The following is a 21,277-nucleotide window of genomic DNA, read 5'->3' as shown; positions in this document are numbered from 1 at the left end:
GTCAAAGAGGCCACCGTAGGAGTACCAGAGGTGGAAAACAGGGTACTCAAGGTGCCAAGGCCGCTTGGGCAGTTGCCTCTTTGCCCTCAGGCAATGCCGCAGCCGCTACCACTCAGTCATGAGGCCGTGTCCCATGGTTCGCCGGTTGGGGGAAGGCTGGCGCAGCCTCTTGTATAGTGGCGCGCCATTCCTTCTGATGTCTGGGTTCTGGAGATCATAACCCACGGCTACTGTCTTCCCTTTCGGCAGAGGCCTCACGACAATCCACCAGGGAACCTCTCTATGAAGAGTCCGGATCCGCTCCTTGCGCAGGAAATTCAAGCCCTGCTGGAGAAAGGCGCCATAGAATTGGTGCCTGTAGCGGAGAGGAACAAGGGATGGTATTCCCCTTATTTTTTGATTTCAAAGAAAGATGGGGGATTGAGACCCATCATGGACTTGCGCGGTTTGAACAAACTCCTTCGGAAGGACAAGTTCAAGATGGTTATTCTCTCTCAAATCCTCCAGGCCCTTCAACTCCAGGACTGGTTGGTGTCTCTTGACCTCAAGGATGCTTACTTCCATGTAGCGATCCATCCCAAGCACAAGAAGTACCTGAGGTTCGCGGTTGGCGACTCGCACTTTCAGTTTCGGGTCCTGCATGTCGGATTGACCTCCGCCCCGTGGGTTTTCACCAAGCTTATGGTGGTGGTGGCAGCGCATCACAGGAAAGGGGGGATTCACGTCTACCCCTAACTGGACGATTGGTTGATCAGGGCGCGCTCTCCCAAGCAAGCCTTGGATCATCTGTCTGTCACCTGCCATTCCCTTCACAAGCTGGGCTTCTCCCTCAATTTAAAGAAGTCCCATTTGACGCCAACACAGTGGCTCCAGTGCATCGGAGTAGTGCTAGACACATCCCTGGGGCTGTGTTTTCCTCCTCAGGTGAGGGCTCTTCACATTCAGCAGATGGTGCACAAGTTTCACACTGCCCAGACGCTCCCAGCGTTCGAGTTCTTGAGGTTGCTCGGCCTCATGGCATCCTGCATTCTTCTGGTGCCAGAGGCTCGTCTGCGAATGAGATCTTTGCAGTGGGCACTCAAGATGCAGTGGTCGCAATCCTCCGGCAGGATGTCTGACCCTGTTCAGGTGCCGCCCTCGGTCGCCCAGGACCTTCTCTGGTGGGCCGTCGAAGGCAATCTGATGAAAGGGGCTCCGTTTGGGCTTCCCTGGCCGGAGGTGATGATCGTGACAGACGCATCCCTCATGGGATGGGGAGCTCATGCCAACGAGTTGACAGTCAACGGTCGTTGGTCTCCGTTGGAGTCCAGACTCCATATCAGTCTGTTGGAGCTGAGGGCCGTCAGGCTAGCCCTGAAGGCTTTTCTGCCGACTGTGCGAGGAAAGAGTGTCCTGATCCTGACGGACAACACGGCCATGCACTACCTCAACAAAAAGGGGGGGGGCAGGGTCACTTTCTCTGTGCAGGGAGGCGATGCAGCTCGATTTCTGGGCCATTCAGCAGGAAGTTTCGATCTCGGCAGTTCATCTGGCCGGAGACGACAACAAGACGGCGGACGCTCTGAGCAGGCAGAGCACGGTCTCTCACGAGTGGGAGTTGGCTCAGGAGATTCTCCTGGATATCTTCGCCCTTTGGGGGACCCCTCAAGTGGATCTCTTCACCTCCAGTGTCAACGGGAAGTGCGAGAGGTTCTGCTCGCGGGAATTTCCTCCAAGAGGAGCCTTAGGAGACGCGTTTGTGCTGGAGTGGTTCTTCCCACTGCTGTATGCGTTTCCTCCAGTCCCTGTCATCCCGCAAGTGCTGCGGAGGTTACGCAGGTTCGGTTCCCGGATGATCCTCATTGCTCCAGCGTGGGCCCGGAGGACGTGGTACCCAGACCTTCTAGACTTGTCCATCTGCCCTCCACGTCGTCTTCCCTACCGAGACGATCTGCTCTCACGGGAGGGGGGGGTCAGGTTCTCCATCCAGAGGTCAGATCCCTCAACCTTCACGCTTGGTTTCTGAAAGGTTGAGGTATAAGGTATTGGGACCTCCCTGAAGACGTGATGGAGGTGTTGCTTTCAGCCAGGCGGCCAGCAACAAAGTCTCTGTACCGTTGCTGTTGGCCTAAGTTCTGTGACTGGTGCAGAGTTCAGAATGTGGATCCTTTTGCATGTGACATTCCTATGGTTCTGTCTTTTTTTGCTTTCACTGGCCCACAGGGGCTTGCAAGTGGGTACCATTAAAGGTTACCTGGCGGCGCTGTCCATATTTAAGCGCTCGTCTGAAGAGTGTTCCTATTTTAAAATTCCTTTAATTTCTCAGTTTTTCAAAGGGCTCACTAATGTGTTTCCTCCGTCACCTTTTCTGGTGCCCGGTTGGGATTTGAACCATGTTCTTAAGTTTCTTATGGGTGCTCCATTTGTGCCTTTGCATTCCTGCCCTTTGAGACTGTTAACTCTTAAAACTGTGTTTTTGGTTGCGGTTACTTCCGCTCAGAGTGAGTGAGTTACAGGCACTTTCAGTTAAGCCACCCTTCACTGTGTTTCAGAAGGACAGGGTTGTCCTTCGAGTTCGTCCTTCCTTTCCTCCGAAGGTGGTGTTGGAATTTCATTTGGGCCAGAAGGTTGTTCTTCCGGCATTCTATCCTCCTCCACATCCTGGTAAGGAAGAGGAGAGACTCCATAGGCTTGATCCTAGGAGAGCGTTAAGCTTTTATATTTCACGCATGTCCCGGGTCAGAGTGGACGATCAACTCTTCATTGGTTACGCTGGAAAGCGTTTGGGACAAGCTGTGACGAAACAGACTTTGTCTCGTTGGATTATTTTGGCTATCTCCGAGTGTTACTGCTTGGCGGGTAAGGACCCTCTGGCTGGCTTGCGGGCCCATTCTACCAGGGGCATGGCTGCATCTGCTGCCCTACAGAGGGGTGTTCCTATTGGTAACATCTGTTATGCAGCCACCTGGGCTTCGTTACATACTTTTGTATGTCACTACTCCCTCGATTCCATCTGAGGACAGGATCTGGCCTTTGGCAAGGCAGTCCTTTATTCTGCAATTTGATTGGGCACGTTAAATTTGTGATCTAAAATTCTTTTCCCACCTCCTTGCTTTGGTACTGCTTTGGGAGTCTGTCATAGATATGGAATACGTCGGAGGACCCAATCCCTTCGAAGAACAAGTTATTCTCTTACCTGGTAACGTTCTTTCGATGGGATGGTCCGACAACCTATTCCATATCGCTCCTTCCCTACCTTCCCCGCTGCAGAATTTTGTATGCGTTTGCAGCTTACGTTACAGCAAGTCCTTGTGTGTCTGACTGGCAAAAGACTGGTGTCACACGTTCTGGGGAAAAAAACTACAACTGAGGCTACAGGTGTCGTGCATCCTACTTATCACATCAGGTGACGTCGGCCGTCGGAGGAGGTCACATCGACGTCATCGACGCAGGACGCAGACCGCGAAAAAAGTTCCAAAGCAGCACAGCTGTGGTGATCACTGTCATAGATATGGAATACGTCGTCGGATCATCCCATCGAAAGTACGTTACCAGTTAAGAGAGTAACTTGTTCTTCTATGTTAATTTACAGGAACCCTTCTTGGGATACTTTTAACAATGCAGGCTGCGTCCTTCTGCAGTACCTGCATCCTATGGATAGACCTCTTGTCTGCCCCTGCCAGAATAGTGTTGCAATAGTCCAGCCTTTGCATAAGCATTGCCCTCGCTAATGTGATGCAGTTAGCTTGAGAGAGAAAAGGCTTGATTAACCTAAGTAGCCTGAGATGGTATTGCACTTCTTTACAATGCTACTAGTGTGGGCTTCTGCACCAAGCGAAGATTCAATTATAATACCCAATGTTTTGACTTCAGTGGATGTACAAATCTTGTGGTTTTCAATAAGGAAACCTGCATATTCCTTATTCAACATCACTCGTGACTGAGTGGACCCAAACATTTCTTGGATCCATTTATGCATAGTCCATTTTCCATCATCCAGATCTTAATAGATTCATAAACACGCAAAACTTCCTCTGAGTCCTTGCTGTAGTCTCCACTTAATTCCATGACGAGCTGGGTATCTTCTGCGTAGTTAGTAAAGCAGATATCCAGCTCGTCTAGTAGATCACACAGAGGTCGGCAGAACACGTTAAAAAGTGCTGGGGACAAACATGCCCCTTGTGGAACTCTGCAATCTATATGTTCTAACTCAGAGCTTTCCTCTCCCCAATGGATTTTAGACATCCTATTACTAAGGAATGAGTCCATCCGTTTGGTTACTGTTTCTGAACAATGCCCCACCTCTTTAAGCCTTCTTATTAATAAATTGTGGTTCACCAAGTCGAAGGCTGCTTATAGGTCCAATAGCTTCAGCAGCCCCGACTTGCTGTTATCCACAATAGCCAACATCCCTGTCTGGCGATCACTTTCAGTGCCATGGTGGGCTCTGAAACCTGACTGTTTTTCATGAAGTAACCCGCTAGTCCCCAGATTTTCCTGAAGCTGCATAGCTGCCATTTTGTCTATAATTCTGAGTAAAAACGGTACGTTGGTAATAGGTCTCAAATTATTGTAATTCTGGTGGTCTTGTCCTGGCTTCTTCGACAATGGTGTAACCACCACCCTTTTGCAGCAATCAGGAACTTCAAAGTATTCAAAGGTTCTTAAAGGGACCTTATGGTTGTAATGTAAAACAAAACCCCAAAACGTTGCCTGTTTTGGTTTCTAAACCAACCATAAATGTCAACTGCCATTGTAAGACAATCATAATTAGGCCACTGCCATGCACTGTTCCTGACATCTCTTGGTGTGTTGATTGACATGTGACATTTGGTCTTCAATTTAATTTGTAGTTATTGGGATTTTTCATTTTGTGGGTTGTCGCTCCCAGTCAATTTAAATAGATACTAACTCCATTTGGGTACTCCTCTTTATCTTTTGCTATTTTGCATTGCTCAAGTCCTCGTGAGTTTATGTACGTGCTGTTTGCATCATTGGTATATGTGATGTCATGAGTAGTGCATGTCAAGTTATTCTGCCATCATGCGCCCCACCTAAAGTCCTGGGTTAACCAGGTAAAACCTTTTCTATTTCTCTGCACTACTAGGAGAAAGTTCTGAACTGGCTGCCTAATAATCTGTAAACCCTAAAAACAATGCAGGCCATTTCAACATGTCTATCGACCCTAAGAGACATTTCGTAGGGTCCATAGACAATTCCATATATCATTATTTTTATTAAGGTATTATTGAGCGGTGACCTAGATTCTAAAGGCACCGAAGTGCTTTAAAGAGGTATTCAACAGTACAGATGACTTGCACCTTGAAACACTAAAAGGATAGGGGAGGATAGCTCAGGGGCAACGTGCTCACCTTTGAAGTGAGATGACACAGAGCACCACAGGTTCGATCCCCGGGTCCGCGCTTAGAAACCTCTGGCTATTAACGTGCGTTATAAATAACCTATCATTATCATATCATTGTGTATAGGAGCGTTATAAAAACCCAATAAATAAATAATAAATAGAGCACTTTTAAGAGGCAAAACCAGAACAGATATTACAGCGGGGGGTAGGATACATAGGGGCACAGTGGTCTTTAGTGTTCTTTAAGTGCCCTTTTATCACTCAGAAAGTACATTCACCCGAAATGAACCAAAGAATTATGCTTTAACGTAGTAGAACAGTTTGTACTCAGCAACTTGCACTTTCATGGCAAAAAGAATAACAATTGGATACATTAGCATGTTTGGGACACCAAAGGAACATATACATAAAATGGGTATACATTCGGACAGACAAGACACAATTAACTGGGCCTCAGTGTAGGCAACCCTTTGGATTGGGTCAGAGCAACACAATGTGTAGGCTACGCATACATGGATATGAGTGGTTGAAAGTATCAGGAGGGATTCGAAGATGGCGGCCGAGCTGGGTAGACGTGTGTGAGCACAGCTCCTTCCCCCAGCTCGAGCTGCAATAACAAAAAATACAATAAATAAGACAAATGACCCTCCGGAGCTTGTCTCCATAGAAGATTGGCAGAGAGAAGGATAATCCGACACCGAAGAACCAGCACATGATGGTAGGAGGAGGGACCCGCGGGCCGTGACGCGAGAACGGCGCCCACAAGGCCCACTCCACAGATGCCCAGCAAGCGGAGAGAGAAACCGGGACCTCCGATCGGAAAAGCGACGCAAGAGGCAGGTCCAGCATGCCCCTCTCGAGCGATCCGCCAACACATATCAGAAGCGGAGCTACAGAGTCAACCGCCAGGATCCCAGGGAAGCGGCTCAGCCCGAGCAGAAATGAGCATCCGACGCAGGAACATGGACAGTAGGAGCGGAACTCCAGAGCCCCCAAGAGGATTCTCCAGCAACATACCGCTCCAGCAAGTGGGGAAGGTAATCCTCGGAACCTCCGATGGAGTTCCAACAGCCGGGGAAAAAGCTCCCCCCCCCCCTCCGCATGGAGACCACCAAGAGAACACAAGACGTGCAGAGAAGCAGACACAGCGCTGTGGACTCCATCTGCAGGAGGGGAGAACAACAAGGACTACAAGGCCACCCCAGGGAAAAGGAAAAGAAGAAAACGAATGGTAAGCCCACAGGGACGGTGGGAAGACCGGCAACAGCAGGCAAACGCCCCCCGAATCCCCCCACCGGGCCCTCCAACAGCAGGAAGGGAAGGGGCCAAGGGAGCAGAAGGGAGTAGACAGTAGGGCAGGCCCCTCCCTCGACTCCTCAGCCTTCAACATGGCGCAGAAGAAGGAAAAGCCCTAGGGGGAGGACACCAGAGGGGTGAACTCCCAACGACAGGAGAGGGACGCTGAGGGGGGAGAACCCCAGAAACAAACGGCGTCCACACGACCTACCCCAGTGAAAGGGAGCCATCCCACAGCGAACAACAAGAAGGGAATCCGGTCATAGGGAGCAGACAGAAAAGAGCCCCCCCCCTCAAATAAAGCTCGGACAACCTGAAGGGACACAATGTGGAGCAGGAAACACACACCTAGGGCCATGGGGAGAAAAGAACACAACAGGACTCTAGCACCACATACGACACTACCCCAACAGAGAAGGTACCCCCAGGAACTGAAACGTGGCAACCCACGAGCCCATCAAAGCAAATAGACCCCGAAGGGGCAAGAAACCTCAATGAAGTGAACATAATCGGAAGAATACCCACACCGACAGGGCTACCACAGGAAAAGACTCACACGTCAAGATCTAGAAACCGTCAAGTTCATCAGGCGACACAGCCATCCAGCAGCAAGCACAAACAAGATCAAGACTTAATACAACTCTGGGGAACAGACAGGAGCGAAACCGAAAGCAAATACGCAAAAAGATAAGGGGAAGACAACTCCAGAGCTGTCAGGAGCCACAGATATGGCCACAAAAGACGACATGAAAACGTGGTTCAAAGAATTCCAAGACCAATTCATATGCTCCACACACAGTTCGAAAACATGAAAGCTGAAATGAAAAGAGTAATTCAGGAACTGAACAAGGATATGGGGAACCTGGAGGAGCGAACGGACCAACTGGAAAGAACGGTCCAGAGCATAGATGAGGAAACACAGCAATACACCGAAGAACAAGAACGACTGGCAAGACTGGCCCAAGAACTAGAAACCCAATGTGAAAACTTAGAGAATCGCTCCCGTAGGTCAAACATCAGAATTAAGAATATGGCAGAATCGGTAGAGGACAAAGACCTCCGTACGGCAGTCCAACAGGTGTTCCAAGACATACTTGCGGATGGCTCAGGCAAAGAAATCCAGATAAACAGAATACACAGAGTCGGCCCCCGTAGAGCGGGAGAACCAGGAACCCGCCCAAGAGATGTACTGGTAGCACTAACGCAGTACGCGCAAAAAGAACAATTCCTAAGGAAAGCCAGGACCATAGACCACATAAGAATGAACGGCAAAGAAATACAGCTCTTACAGGATTTGGCGCAATCGACGCTCAGGAAACGAAGAGAGATGGCCCAAATAACAAAATACTTGGCAGAGAAACAGGTGCGCTACAAATGGACCTTCCCATTTGGCCTTTTCTTTACGTGGGAGGAGAAGCAACATTGTATCACCACTTGTGAGGAGGGCCTCAAGATACTGAACATGCAAGAGAAAGAGTCAGCAACAGATAGGGATACACACTGAAAACGTCAGGCGCCAAGGGGATGGCAAACAGAGAATAAACTAACGCGACCCCAAACCCGGAACCTGGACCATAAATAACGCCATCCCAAGACAAGGAAGAAGACTTCTCAGATAGAAGGGGGACAAAGCCTACGCAATGATAAGAATAGGGCCAATTGTGGCCTGAGAATGCGGCTGAGCCAAGGGACACCCTCGGAATCCACAACAAACAAGCAGAGTTTAGGACTCCCTGCGAAAGACATTAACCTGAGTTTTTAGAGGACATGAAGCGAAGGCCACCCGCCCAAGCAACCATAGGGCCCATTGCCCTTCTCAGGGAAAAAGTTGGGGGGGCAAGGGCGGGAGGGAAGCGGGGTGGGAGTTGTGGGAGAGCTACAAGGGAGAAAAGACTCAATCACCGGTACCAATGGACATACCTGCGAACCACACGGTAAGAGACAGAAAAATTTAGAGTCGCAAAGGAAAGGATGGGGCTGAAAATACTAACGTACAATATTAGAGGGCTGCACTCTCCCGTAAAAAGAAAGAAAACGGAACACTTTCTACACAGAGAGAAATACGACATAATAATGTTACAAGAGACTCATACAGAGGAAAAGAAAAGGACAAATCTGCATAAGAGGCTACAATCAAATACTCCAAGCAAACGACGAAGAGAAAAAGGGGTCTAGATAGCATTCGCCAACCAACTCAATGTACAAATACGAGAAACGGTGCCAGACAAAAAAGGTTGTAACCTATTTGCAAAAGTACAGATTGAAAACCGCCACTGACATTAGCAACCATATACGCTCCAAATATAGGTCAGGAGGGATTCATAAAAGACACACTGAACAAACTGGAACATTTCGCAGTAGGAGAAGTTATTCTGACAGGAGACTTCAATATAGCATGGAACCCAAGGGTAGACCGCTCAAACCCCAAACAATCGCAACAAAGGACACCGTCACAATCACTAAATGAACTGATGAAAAAGATGGCCCTGGAAGACGTATGGCGGAGAATCAGAGGCACAACCCCGGGATACACATACCACTCACATGTGCATGGCACGAGCTCAAGAATTGATTACATATGGGTCACTGCGAGCCTACTAGGGGAGATTCAGGACATAGAAAAAGGTCAGATCTCCCTATCAGATCACGCCCCAAGATTCGCAAACGCTCAGGCCTATGGCGCTGGACACTTCCAAGAGAAATATTACAGGATCCGGTAACGAGAGAAACAATCAGAGAGAAAATAACAGAATACTTTGAACAAAACGATACTCAGGAAGTCTCAAAATCACACTATGGGAAGCCTACAAAGCGGTGATAAGAGGACAATTATTAGCCCTTAAAGCACAGAAGGACAAGCAATCTAGAAATTGGGAAAATGAACTAGAAAACAAATTGGAAGAGATAAGAGAAGAGATGGCAGATAACAGATCTCTGAAAATAAAGAGAGCCTACCGACATGTCTAAAGCCAGCTAGAAGTAATCAGAACCAAAAGACCGGAAACGCAACTACTACACTTAAAGCATTGGTACTCGATGAAATCGAAAAAAAGCGGACAAACTACTGGCAAGACAACTGAAAGGAAAACAACAAAACTATATGATAAAAGCATTAAAAGACGAACACGGGCAAATGAAAACTCAATCCAAAGAGATATAAGAAATATTCAGAGACTATTACCAGAACCTGTACACATCGGACAAACCGAAAGAGGAGGAACAGAAAGTATACCTGAGGGAGATCACACTTCCAACCATCACCTCAGAAGAAAAAAGAATACTGGACAAACCAATAACAACATAGGAGGTAACAAGAGCAATCAGAGATCTACCCAAAAATAAATCCCCAGGTCTGGACGGCTACATGGTCGCCTTCCATAAAACTTACACAGAAATTTTTTCCCCGATCTTAACAAACCTCTTCAACACCTTTAAAGACACGGTAAACATCGCTACGTCAATGAACGAGGCAAAAATACTGGTATTTCACAAGAAAGGGAAAGACCCCGAGAATCCGAGCTCATACCGCCCAATAGCATTAATAAATATAGATGCAAAACTCTACACAAAGGTCCTTGCTAACAGACTTTCGCCCCTGCTCCACAAACTGATAATCAAGACCAATCAGGATTCATCCCAAACAGGAAAACGCATGACAATATCAGACGAATCGCACACTTGTTAGAGAAAGTGGGAATCACCAACACCCCGGTAGCAATCCTAGCGGTAGATGCCGAAAAAGCATTTGACTGGGTGGAGTGGTCCATGTTTGCAATATTGGAGAAAATGGGCATGGGCAACACGTACATAAATATGATACGGGCCAGCTATAACTCACCCTCGGCAAGAATTGCAGTAAACGGAGAACTCTAAAACAAGATCAACATAGGGAGAGGCACCAAACAGGGCTGCCGATTGTCCCCCCTCCTATATGCAATCTTTCTCGAGCCATTACTGGCAAAGATAAGGGCAGCATTCAACATTAAGGGCATAGAAATGGGAGGGCAGACACACAAGACAGAGGCATATGCGGACGACATTCTGATGACCCTAACCGACCCAATAAAGTCACTGCCTCACCTCATAAAAGAAATAGAAGAATACGGAACAATATCAGGTCTAAAAATAAATAGGCAAAAGTCATCGGTAATGGTCCTGGCTGGAGACATACAAGAAATAGAGAAAAACGGAAGAGCTACATCTGCAAACGGCAGAACAAGGGGTACGATACCTCGGAGTCACACTGACCAACTCGATAAAAAATCTCTATGCAGGGAACTACACGAAACTACTAGAACAGGTGAAAAGAGACTTGGAAAGATGGAACTCGCTCTCGATATCCTGGTGGGGCAGAATTACAGTCATAAAAATGACAATACAGCCCAGACTTCTATACTACTTTCAAGCACTCCCAATAAGAATACCTAGCGGCTTTCTTCAAGTCACTCACCAAAGTAATAACGAAATACATTTGGCAGAACAAAACCCTGAGACTGTCAAACCAAGCACTTACGGTGCACAAATCAGGAGGAGGCATGGCTCTCCCTCACTTCCGGAAGTATTACGAGGCAGCCCAGATGTGGGTCCTGAAGGAATGAATCCCAAACACATCAGAAAAATTATAGGAGGCACAGGACAGAGCGGTAGCAAGATCAAAAATGCGACACCTGCTATGGATCAAACCGGAGCAAAGACACCAGAACTTTTGAATGAGTGAGATCATGAGCTCAACCTTGGAAATATGGGACAGAGCGACCAAAATAGAAACACTGACAAAAGATCCAGCCCCCTTTTATACCAATACTCGACAACCCGGAATTTCTCCCGGCCACGGAGAAAGGAGCATTCCAGAAATGCTGGGAAGCAGACTGCACGAAAGTGTGAGACATGTATGGCGGTCTACAGATCAGATAATTCACGGAATGCCAGGATCTTCTGGGCCTCACGGAAAAGGAAAGATATCAATATGAACAACTCCATCACTGGCTCACAACCCCGAGAATAACATAGGCAATAACAAGAGACCTGACCCCATTTGAAACATACATTATGACACAAACAGGGGAAAGAAAATCGTCTCACAAATTCATAAATGCCCAGACAGAGGAAATAAAATGGCAATATATGAAGAAATGGGAAACTGCGCTATGGAAAAACATCATGAGGGAGCAATGGATAGACATCTGGCAAATAATTCCGAAATGGGCACGGGCGATCCAGACAAGAGAAGCGTGGACAAAAATGATCATACAATGGCACTATACCCCGGAAAGACTCCACCGAATGTTCAACACAGCACAAGACAGATGTTGGAGGGGATGCGACGCAGTGGGCAATTGGAGACACATCTGGTGGGACTGGCTGGAACTACAAAACTTCTGGTCGGAGGTAAATATCCAAATGCAAGGAATGTTTAAAGGCGCAGACACACTAGTAGGAGAGGTATGGATGTGTGGTATGTGGAACCCCCAAGACAGGACATTAACAAAGATACAGAAGAGAAACTTTATGGGATTCCTCACAGCTGCATGGCTAGCAATTGCACAAAAATGGAAACCGAAGATACCCCCATCCACTCAGGAATGGCTACAGAGAATTTGGGCATTTGTGGCGATGGAGAGAAATACATACAACATTCAAGGAGCCCTACAAAAATGTATAACGGACTGGATAGAGGTGATGGACTACTTACAAAGCGACTATGATGCAGTGGTGCCCGCACAAAATCTGCATCTTGGACCATGGAAAGACTGCAAGTGCAAAGGAGCTTGTGGAATAGAAAAGGGCGTCATATGTTTACATTGGAGGTCAGTCATGTCTCATTGTGCCTGTGTTCATAGCACAAATGGGGCTACACAGGCCTGTGCATCCTTTCATTAATGCCACCACCAACACAATAACCATAGCAGAAAGGATAAAGTTTTGTTTTGCCCAAATGTTCAGCAGCCTTTTCCCTGTAACACCATTTGAGGACCATCCGTTCGTTGCTGGTCAGATGAAGGTTTGGATTTATTGTTGAATGAACCAGAGGCTTTCATTGAATTCTCGCCCAAAGAGTTGTTAGCTGCCTTTGCAGCTGGGATTCACTAGTAGTAGGTTCTTGAACATACCAAAGGTGTGTGGTCCACCTTGTAGATCAAAATCTCGCGCACCGATATTATGTGCTGTGTCATGTGATACGTGTTCATGGTCTTGTAGGCATCTCCACAAGGCATTTGCATTTCTCTCTTGAATCCTGGACTGGACAGGATTGTGATGCATAAAAAAACAGTCACAGCATTCCCTCTGATGCCTGGACAGTAGGCTACTGTGAAATTGTGATGCATGAAAACCAATGACCACTTGCACAAACAGGATGAATGTGAGAGTTGCAAATTAGGATGGCTTTCATAGGCCATCACCCAAGTATGCAATGCAATTGTCCTGTAGTCTGCGATGGTGAGCATCATTTTGACAGGGATATTCCTGGAGTAAAAGGTCACACCTCTGGGTGATGTTGGGGTGACATGAGATAACGCCCCACCTGCGAGTGTGCAGGGACAATCTGTTTCTACCACAGTAGAGCAAGATTGCTCATGAGTAAAGGCACTCATCTCAGACATTTCCCAACCCGCACTTTGCACATTCGAATCCGGGCAGAGTCCACTCAGCCCTTCCTCCTAACGAGATTGATAAACTGAGTACCATTCACTTGGGCAACACGATCACCTATTATTACAGCACTTCGCAGTGCATGGAATAGGACATGAAGTGATTGGAGAAAGCACTGTATTTTTATTATTATTTATTACATTTGTATTGGGCCTTCGTCTGATGGTGCCTTAACCTCTGTTTTGAGAGCCTTAAACACTTGCCTTTCTGGAGATGAAAGATGCAAAAGGTGAACCTGAAAGACAATACATGAGTTATTAAGTAGTGCATGAAATCATGAAACTCTAGATTTGCCAATTCAGTAAGGTTATACTTGGGCGGAGAGAGCAGAACACGTACTTCTCCAGCATAGGGTCTGGCATGGATTCACATGCTCATGAATATTCCCCGTCGTCAGGCTGGGAATCCTCGGAATATTCCCCGTCGTCAGGCTGGGAATCCTCGGTAAGAAAAAACCATTATCAGTTTCGTTTCTGATCTGTCTTTCGTAGTAGTAACCAATCACTGATCTCTGCGTCATACTGACCACAGCCAATGACTGCCCTCTACCTAAGCCCCGCCTCTGGCAGCCATCTTCAGATTTTTACCGCACGTTCATGTGTTGGGATCCTCGTGCTATTGCTCTCGAGCGTTAGTGCTATTTTTTCACGTTTTTTCTCAAAAAAAAATCGTTTTTCGGTCAAAAAGAGCCTCAAGCTCCACCGACTCTCCATCCGATCAACGGGGACCCGTGTCGGATTCGTCTACGCCCCTCAAGGGTGAAGATTTCGTCGAGCTACGCTTTTGGAGGACTCCAGAAGTTTCTAAGGCCCATCCCGGACATGGCCCAGGAGAAGGGAAGCTCGACGCCCGGAAAGCTGTTCAGGGACTGCCCTGGATGCCAGCTGCAGAATGTCTTTAAGGAAGACGAACACTCCTTTTGTCTTTACTGCCTACATGAGGACAAGACGCACATGGAGAAGGACTGTGCGTTTTGCAGCAACATGTCGGAGCGGACCATGAAGGACCGCCATCAACGTCTCGCCAACTGGCTGGAGAAGAGGAAGAAATCCGAGCGGTCTTCTAAGACCTTTGAGGACGCCCCGGCGACGGGGGTCCAACACAAGGCCAAGCACCGCGAGTCCGCTGGCACCGGGAGCGCCGAACGGTCGGGCTCTACGGCCACCAGGCAGGGCGCATCCTCCCCGGCACCATCAACCACGAGCCAACGCTCTGGTTCGGGTAAGAGGAAGGCCGAGCACCCGGCAAAGCTCCTGGAGAGGCCCCGGTCGAGCTCGAAGGCCCCATCGGAGGGAGAGCGAGGCCGTGTCCCCCCCCTCAAGGAGAAGGCGGTGAGCGCACCTAAGGTGGTGAAAGTCTTAATCCATCCGGCCAAGGCCTCTATCGAGACAGTCGCGGTGGCCCTGGCTCAGCCTGTGGAGGCTACACCAGTGGTGGCGACCTCGGGGCTCAGAGTATCCCTGCCACCGCGGAGGGAGTCCTCTTTTATGCCCATCGACAGGACCCCCTTGAAACCTCCGGCGGAGAAGAAAAAGGGGGGGCAGGAGGTCGTCGTGGATTCGGCCTCAACCTCTGAGGAAGAGCTGATCGAGGTCTTAAGCTACGGCGTTGGCGTGGAAGAAGACCAGCCCGTCGGGAGGGATCCCGACGCAGGAGACGACGATATCGTTGAGGGTGCCGACGGGGCCCCCTGACCGCCCGTCGGACTCCCCTCTGCCCGCGCCGCAAGACAACTCGGCGGCCATTTTGTTGGCTATACAGTCCTTATGCTCAGAGATAAGGACGAGACTGCCGTTACCGCCAGCGGAGGAACCTCTCCCGTCGGGGGACCCGGAACCAGGCCCTTCTGGCAGCCCTCCCCCTAAGAAAAGAAGGATTCACCCTCCACCTCCTTTTCAGCCGTCGCGCCCCGTTCAGCCCTCCTCCCCGTCCACGACTCGAGGGGATGATACAGGGACTGACACGGCCGCGACGGGTACGGACGACGAGGTGTACGACGAGTATCTGCCGTCGTCACCTCCCACCCGGGCTTCCCCGCCCGACGAGATTGGATCGTTTCACTCCATGATCGCCAGGGCATCCGAGCTCTTCCAGCTCTGCCCTGAGGAGAAGAAGAAGGAAGGTTTCCTTTATCAACGGCGCGAGGCCAAGAGGAAGACGGTCCTCGCGGTACCTCTACTGGACGATATTTGGGATGAGGGCCTCGCCCTCCTCAAGAACCCATCCACGACGCCGGCTAGAAGAGACCAGTACGAGAAGAAGTACCGGGTCCCGGACGCGGCCCCCTTGTGCCTCCGGGCACAGCCTACCCCAGACTCCGTCGTCTCCACGGCGGCCAGGAAGAAAGTGGGGGGGGGGGAGTGCGGCCTCCACGTTGACTTCCCCGCCGGACGGCGAGGGAAAGAAATTGGATACGATGGGGCGCAGGGTCATCTCGTCTGCAGCGACGACGATTAAGGCGGCCAACGCCTTGGCTATCGTAGCCCGCTACGACAGGGAGCTGTGGTACAAACTGGCCCCCCTGCTGGACTTCCTACCGGACGACAAGAGGGCGGATGCCCTAGAGATCTTGCAGGAAGGTGAGGTGGCGTCGGACCACGCCATCACGATGGCGACGGTTATCGCCGACACTGGATTTCGCCAGTTGGGCAACGGCGTGTGCCTTAGGCGGCGTGGATGGCTCAAGGCTACTGACTTCCGTCAAGACGTACAGACCAGAATCTTGGACATGCCGTTCGATGGAAACAACCTGTTTGGAAAAACAGTGGACGATTCCCTTCAAGCCATCAAAGCGGACACGGAGACGGCCCGGGCTCTCGGGGTTCTCCAGCAACGGCGGCCGCCCTTTCGGAGCGGCGGAGGCAAGGGCGCCTCCAAAGGTTCCGGCGGCAGATTTTCCACCTACCGTCAAGCGGCCCGTTCGTCGTCGCAGGAAGCATACAGGGGACGAGGCAAGTCAGGCCGACCCCGCCGTCGTCGCCAAGGAGGTCAAGGCGGCAAAGCATCGTCGAAACAGGACTGAACCGGCCGTGGGGTCGGGCCCCCACCGAAGCACCCCGGTGGGAGGCCGGCTGGCGAGCTTCGTCAGCGTGTGGGAGTCCATCTCCACCGACCGTTGGGTGCTGGAGGCCCTAGCCCAGGGCCACGCGCTCGAGTTTCAAAGAAGGTGCCCGCGCGTCCCCCCTGTGGCCAGGAAAGAACTTCACGTCCCTCAGCTTCTCTTGGAGGTAAAGGCGATGCTCAGGAAGGGCGCCATCGAACGTGTCCCAAAGAGGCTTCGGGGCTCCAGAGTTTACTCAAGATACTTCCTCATGAAGAAGAAGACGGGAGGATGGCGCCCCATCCTAGACCTACGACGACTGAACAAGTTCATCAAGGCACAGAAGTTCCGGATGGTCACCCTCCAGCACGTCCTGGGTCAGCTGGAGGAGGGCGACTTCCTGTCGTCGTTGGATTTGGAGGATGCCTACTTCCATATTCCCATCCTAAGGGGGCACCGAAAGTTTCTCAGGTTCGTGGTCCAAGGTCGTCACTATCAGTTCAGAGCCCTTCCCTTCGGACTACGGTCGGCACCCAGGGTATTCACCAAGTGCCTCGCACCAGTGGCGGCGCAGCTGCGCCGAGAGGGGATCCACGTCTACCCCTACCTGGACGACTGGCTCATCCGAGCCAAGACGAGGGAGCTCGCCGTGGAGCACACGGCAAGGACCGTCCAACTCCTCACGGACCTGGGATTCTCCGTGAACTACGCCAGGTCCCACCTGGTGCCCGCGCAAGACGCACTGTTTCTGGGAGCAAAGCCTTCTGGCCTCCCCGTCGGAGGAATGGACCAGGGCCATTCTGGGCAAGGTACAGCGGATGTTGGTTGCGGAGGCGGCCAAGGTGAGGTCCATCAAGTCCCTCCTCGGAATGATGTCTTCTTGCATCTACCTCATTCCCCTGTGCAGGCTTCGGATGTGCCCGTTGCAGGAGTTCCTGGACGCGCGCTGGATCCAGACGACGGGCAGCTTCGAGGAGAGGATCACACTCGACGAGAGTTTCCGACGAGCGATCCGGTGGTGGGGCACCCGCGCGCATCTGACGGCGGGCATGGACTTCCAGACCCCAGGCCACCAGGAGACAGTGACCACGGATGCCTCCCTGGAAGGGTGGGGAGCGCACACCGAAAATCTGCACGCGAGAGGCCTTTGGCTCCCGACGGAGAAGTCCCTCCATATCAACGTCCTGGAGCTCCGTGCAGTGTTCTGGGCCCTCAGGTCCTTCCTTCCGTCCCTCAAGGGCAAGGTGGTGAGGATCTTCACCGACAACACCACCACCATGTTTTACATCAGGAAACAGGGCGGAACCAGGTCCCCAGCCCTGTCCAAGGAGGCGCAGGACCTGTGGCATTGGGCCGTCGCCCAAAGGATGTTTCTGGTGCCGTTTCATCTGGCAGGGATAAAAAACACCATCGCCGACTCACTCAGCAGGGAGCTGCGCTCGTGCCACGAGTGGGAACTACGGCAGGATCTAGTGGACCGCCTCTTCCGACGGTGGGGCACACCCCAGATCGATCTGTTCGCGACGAACTCCAAGTGCCGGAGGTTCGCCAGCAGGTTTCCCCAGCCGAGGAGCATGGGCGATGCTTTCTCGTTCCCCTGGGAGGGCCTGTTCCTATACGCGTTCCCTCCATTGCCACTGCTGATCCGGCTCATCAACCAGCTCAAGAGGTCACGGTGCAGGATGATCCTCGTCGCACCTGCGTGGCCGAGGCAGATATGGTTCCCGGACCTTCTGGACTTGTCAGCGTCCCCGTCAATCAAGCTGCCAGTGGACGCGGATCTGCTCTCCAGGGAAGGAGGCGCCATCCTCCACCACGACCCCAAGTCGCTGAACTTGCAGGCCTGGCTCCTGCAGCGTTAGAGTTTGGGGGATACGACTTACCGGCCGACTGCAGAGAGGTTCTTGCAAAGGCCAGGGCGTCCTCGACTCTTAAATGCTACGGACACAAATGGAAGAGGTTCTCTGTCTGGTGCCACGCACAGAAGATTAACCCTCTACGGATTACGGCTCCCCAAGTACTGCCGTACCTATTGACGCTGGCCAAAGCTGGACTGGCGCACGCGTCCATCAAGATTCATCTTGCTGCGATCTCCCGATACACCAGAACCACGGGGCGGACGTCCTTGTGGTCTCATCGTCTGGTGAAAGAGTTCATGAAGGGACTGTTCAGATCGTTCCCGCCGGTGAAGGCTCCGGCCCCGGCGTGGGAGCTCAACGTGGTGCTGACCAAGCTCATGGGACCTCCGTTAGAGCCGCTGCACTCGGCCCCGTTGAAGTTCTTGTCGTGGAAAACAGTGTTTCTTGTGGCCATCACCTCCGCACGACGGGTGGGAGAGATCCAGGCCCTTTCCTGCAAGGCCCCGTACTTGACTTTTCACGACACGAGGGTAGTGCTCAGGACGCATCCCTCCTTCATGCCCAAGGTGCCGTCGGACTTCCACCTCAACGAACCCTTGGTGTTGCCTGTGTTCTTCCCGTCGCCTTCGTCGCCGGCTGAGAGGACTTTGCACTCGCTGGATGTGGCTAGAGCGCTGAAGTTCTACGTGGACCGCACAAAGTGTTTTCGGAAGACGTCACAACTCTTTGTGAACTTTGGACCTGTCAATCAGGGGAAGGCTCTCTCGAAGGCTTCCATTTCCAGATGGCTCTCCGGCTGTATCATGTACTGTCATCGGTTGGCAAACCGACCGCTGTCTGGCCGTCCGAGAGCTCATTCCACCAGAGCGATTGCAGCTACCACGGCGTTCCTATCTGGTGTGCCCCTGCTGGATATATGCAGGGCTGCTACGTGGAGGTCGACGCACACCTTCACGAAATTCTACTGCGTCGATCGGGATTCCAGGGAGGAGTCCAGGGTCGGCCAAGCAGTGCTGCGCAACCTGTTCGCCTAAGATGAGCCTGGGGAGGAGGTAAGATTTGCTTAATGTTGAGTTTGATGTAATGCTTAATGTTGAGCCTTTGCCACCTCCCGTGGTTGTGCATGTGTGTACTGCTATGTATTCTTTATTCATGAGCATGTGAATCCATGCCAGACCCCATGCTGGAGAAGGAACAAGTTACTTACCTGTAACTGTTGTTCTCCAGCATGGGTCTGGCATGGATTCACATGCGAACCCTCCCGCCTACCCCTCTGCGGCTCTTCACTTGGTCATACTGCCACATCACGTGCTTCCAAATCTGAAGATGGCTGCCAGAGGCGGGGCTTAGGTAGAGGGCAGTCATTGGCTGTGGTCAGTATGACGCAGAGATCAGTGATTGGTTACTACTACGAAAGACAGATCAGAAACGAAACTGATACTGGTTTTTTCTTTACCGAGGATTCCCAGCCTGACGGGGAATATTCCGAGGATTACCAGCCTGACGATGGGGAATATTCATGAGCATGTGAATCCATGCCAGACCCATGCTGGAGAACAATAGTTACAGGTAAGTAACTTGTTCCATATCTACAGTGACCATAACAAAAGCACGCCTCCTTTTGGCAATGATCCAATGTTCCTGCCGCTGTTGTCCTGCAACCTGTAGTGCAGGTTGACAATATTTCACTTGTTTTTGTGATATGAAAAGAAAACAAAATCCCCTTAAAGTATATTGAATTAATACCATAGGGAGGGAGCCCTACCCAAGCAGGAAATGCGGAAACAAATCAGGCAAACAAAAGGATGTTCCTGTTATAAAATGTTTCATAACAACTCTAAAGTCATTCCGTCTACAACATCTTATTTAACAATTATTTATGCATCTTTATTCCATAGAAAGTTTTTTTTACATATTTCATTACAGAAGGAATTAAACATTAATAATAATAATTATTCTTTAATGTGATACAGATTGAAAATAAATTCAAACTTTACACATAGTACAAATTGCATACATTAATATTAACTCATTAAAAGAAACAAATCAACACATATCATAAACCAATGAATATATGTATGTTAATACAACATTTCTTTAAAATATTTACAACCTAAAAAAGAGGAAAAAACAAAATACTCCAATATAGACAGTTGTGTGTAACTTATAATCTTTGCCTTCACGTCATCACAGTCTTAGCCATATAAACAAGCATTGGGCTTCTCGTCAACAGACCTCCTGCCTCAGGATCGAAATATAGGTACAATAGGTGTAAAGCCCCTGCCTGATCAAAGTGTCACAAGCAATCTTTAACCCACCATAATGTGATGTTTCAGATCAAGGAGCCCAGGTGTTTTTCAATCATCTGCCACACATTATACAATGCAATAAACAAATGCATGTTGCAGGTGTTAGTGCAAAAAAGCGAAAAAATGAGGTTTCACAGACGGTTGTTGGGTCGTGTACAAATTCCCCGAGATATTTAATGATTGAACTCTCCAAAGTCGAGCACTCAGTCAACAAGTGCTTGGCTGTTTCCAGACATTCAAGGGATTTGCATAGACGACAAACTCGCTCACTGGCAGAGATCTTTTCCCTGGCTGTCTCCTACATTATAAAGGGTGGGTAATTGCTCCAAACGGAACAAAATAATGAAACATCTGAGCCTTTTGGTAGGGCAGAGATTCAGATAAGCTTGTGGTTGCATAAAATTATAAAGTCTAAATTTTACAAAATGAAAAGTCTTTAAGCTACTCAGCTGTGAGAAATTCTCTAACCAATCCCACAGGTCCACCTTTGTGCCGAGCGCTTTTAGCACATCCTTAGAGACAATCTCCCCTCTGTGCGTCCAGCCTATTTCAATGAGAAATTTGGTCATGTCTTTCAGGAGGGGAGAAGTGGTATGTTTTTTACTCACTTCTTGATGGATCACAGCCAATAACGGATTGGAAGGGCTGCCCTTCATTTTAAGATAGAATCCTGCCCTCTTTTTGAGTATTAACGCTTTGAGTGAGGGTAGGCCCAATTCAAGCCTAATCAGGGCCATTGGGACACTCAGAGGTAATCCCAATATCCGGCGCCAGAATT

Source organism: Ambystoma mexicanum, chromosome 9, assembly GCF_040938575.1.
Source record: "Ambystoma mexicanum isolate Mex_15411 chromosome 9, UKY_AmexF1_1, whole genome shotgun sequence".
NCBI lineage: Eukaryota > Metazoa > Chordata > Amphibia > Caudata > Ambystomatidae > Ambystoma > Ambystoma mexicanum.
The sequence above is the reverse complement of the archived record's forward strand: the minus strand, read 5'-3'. Positions refer to the sequence as shown.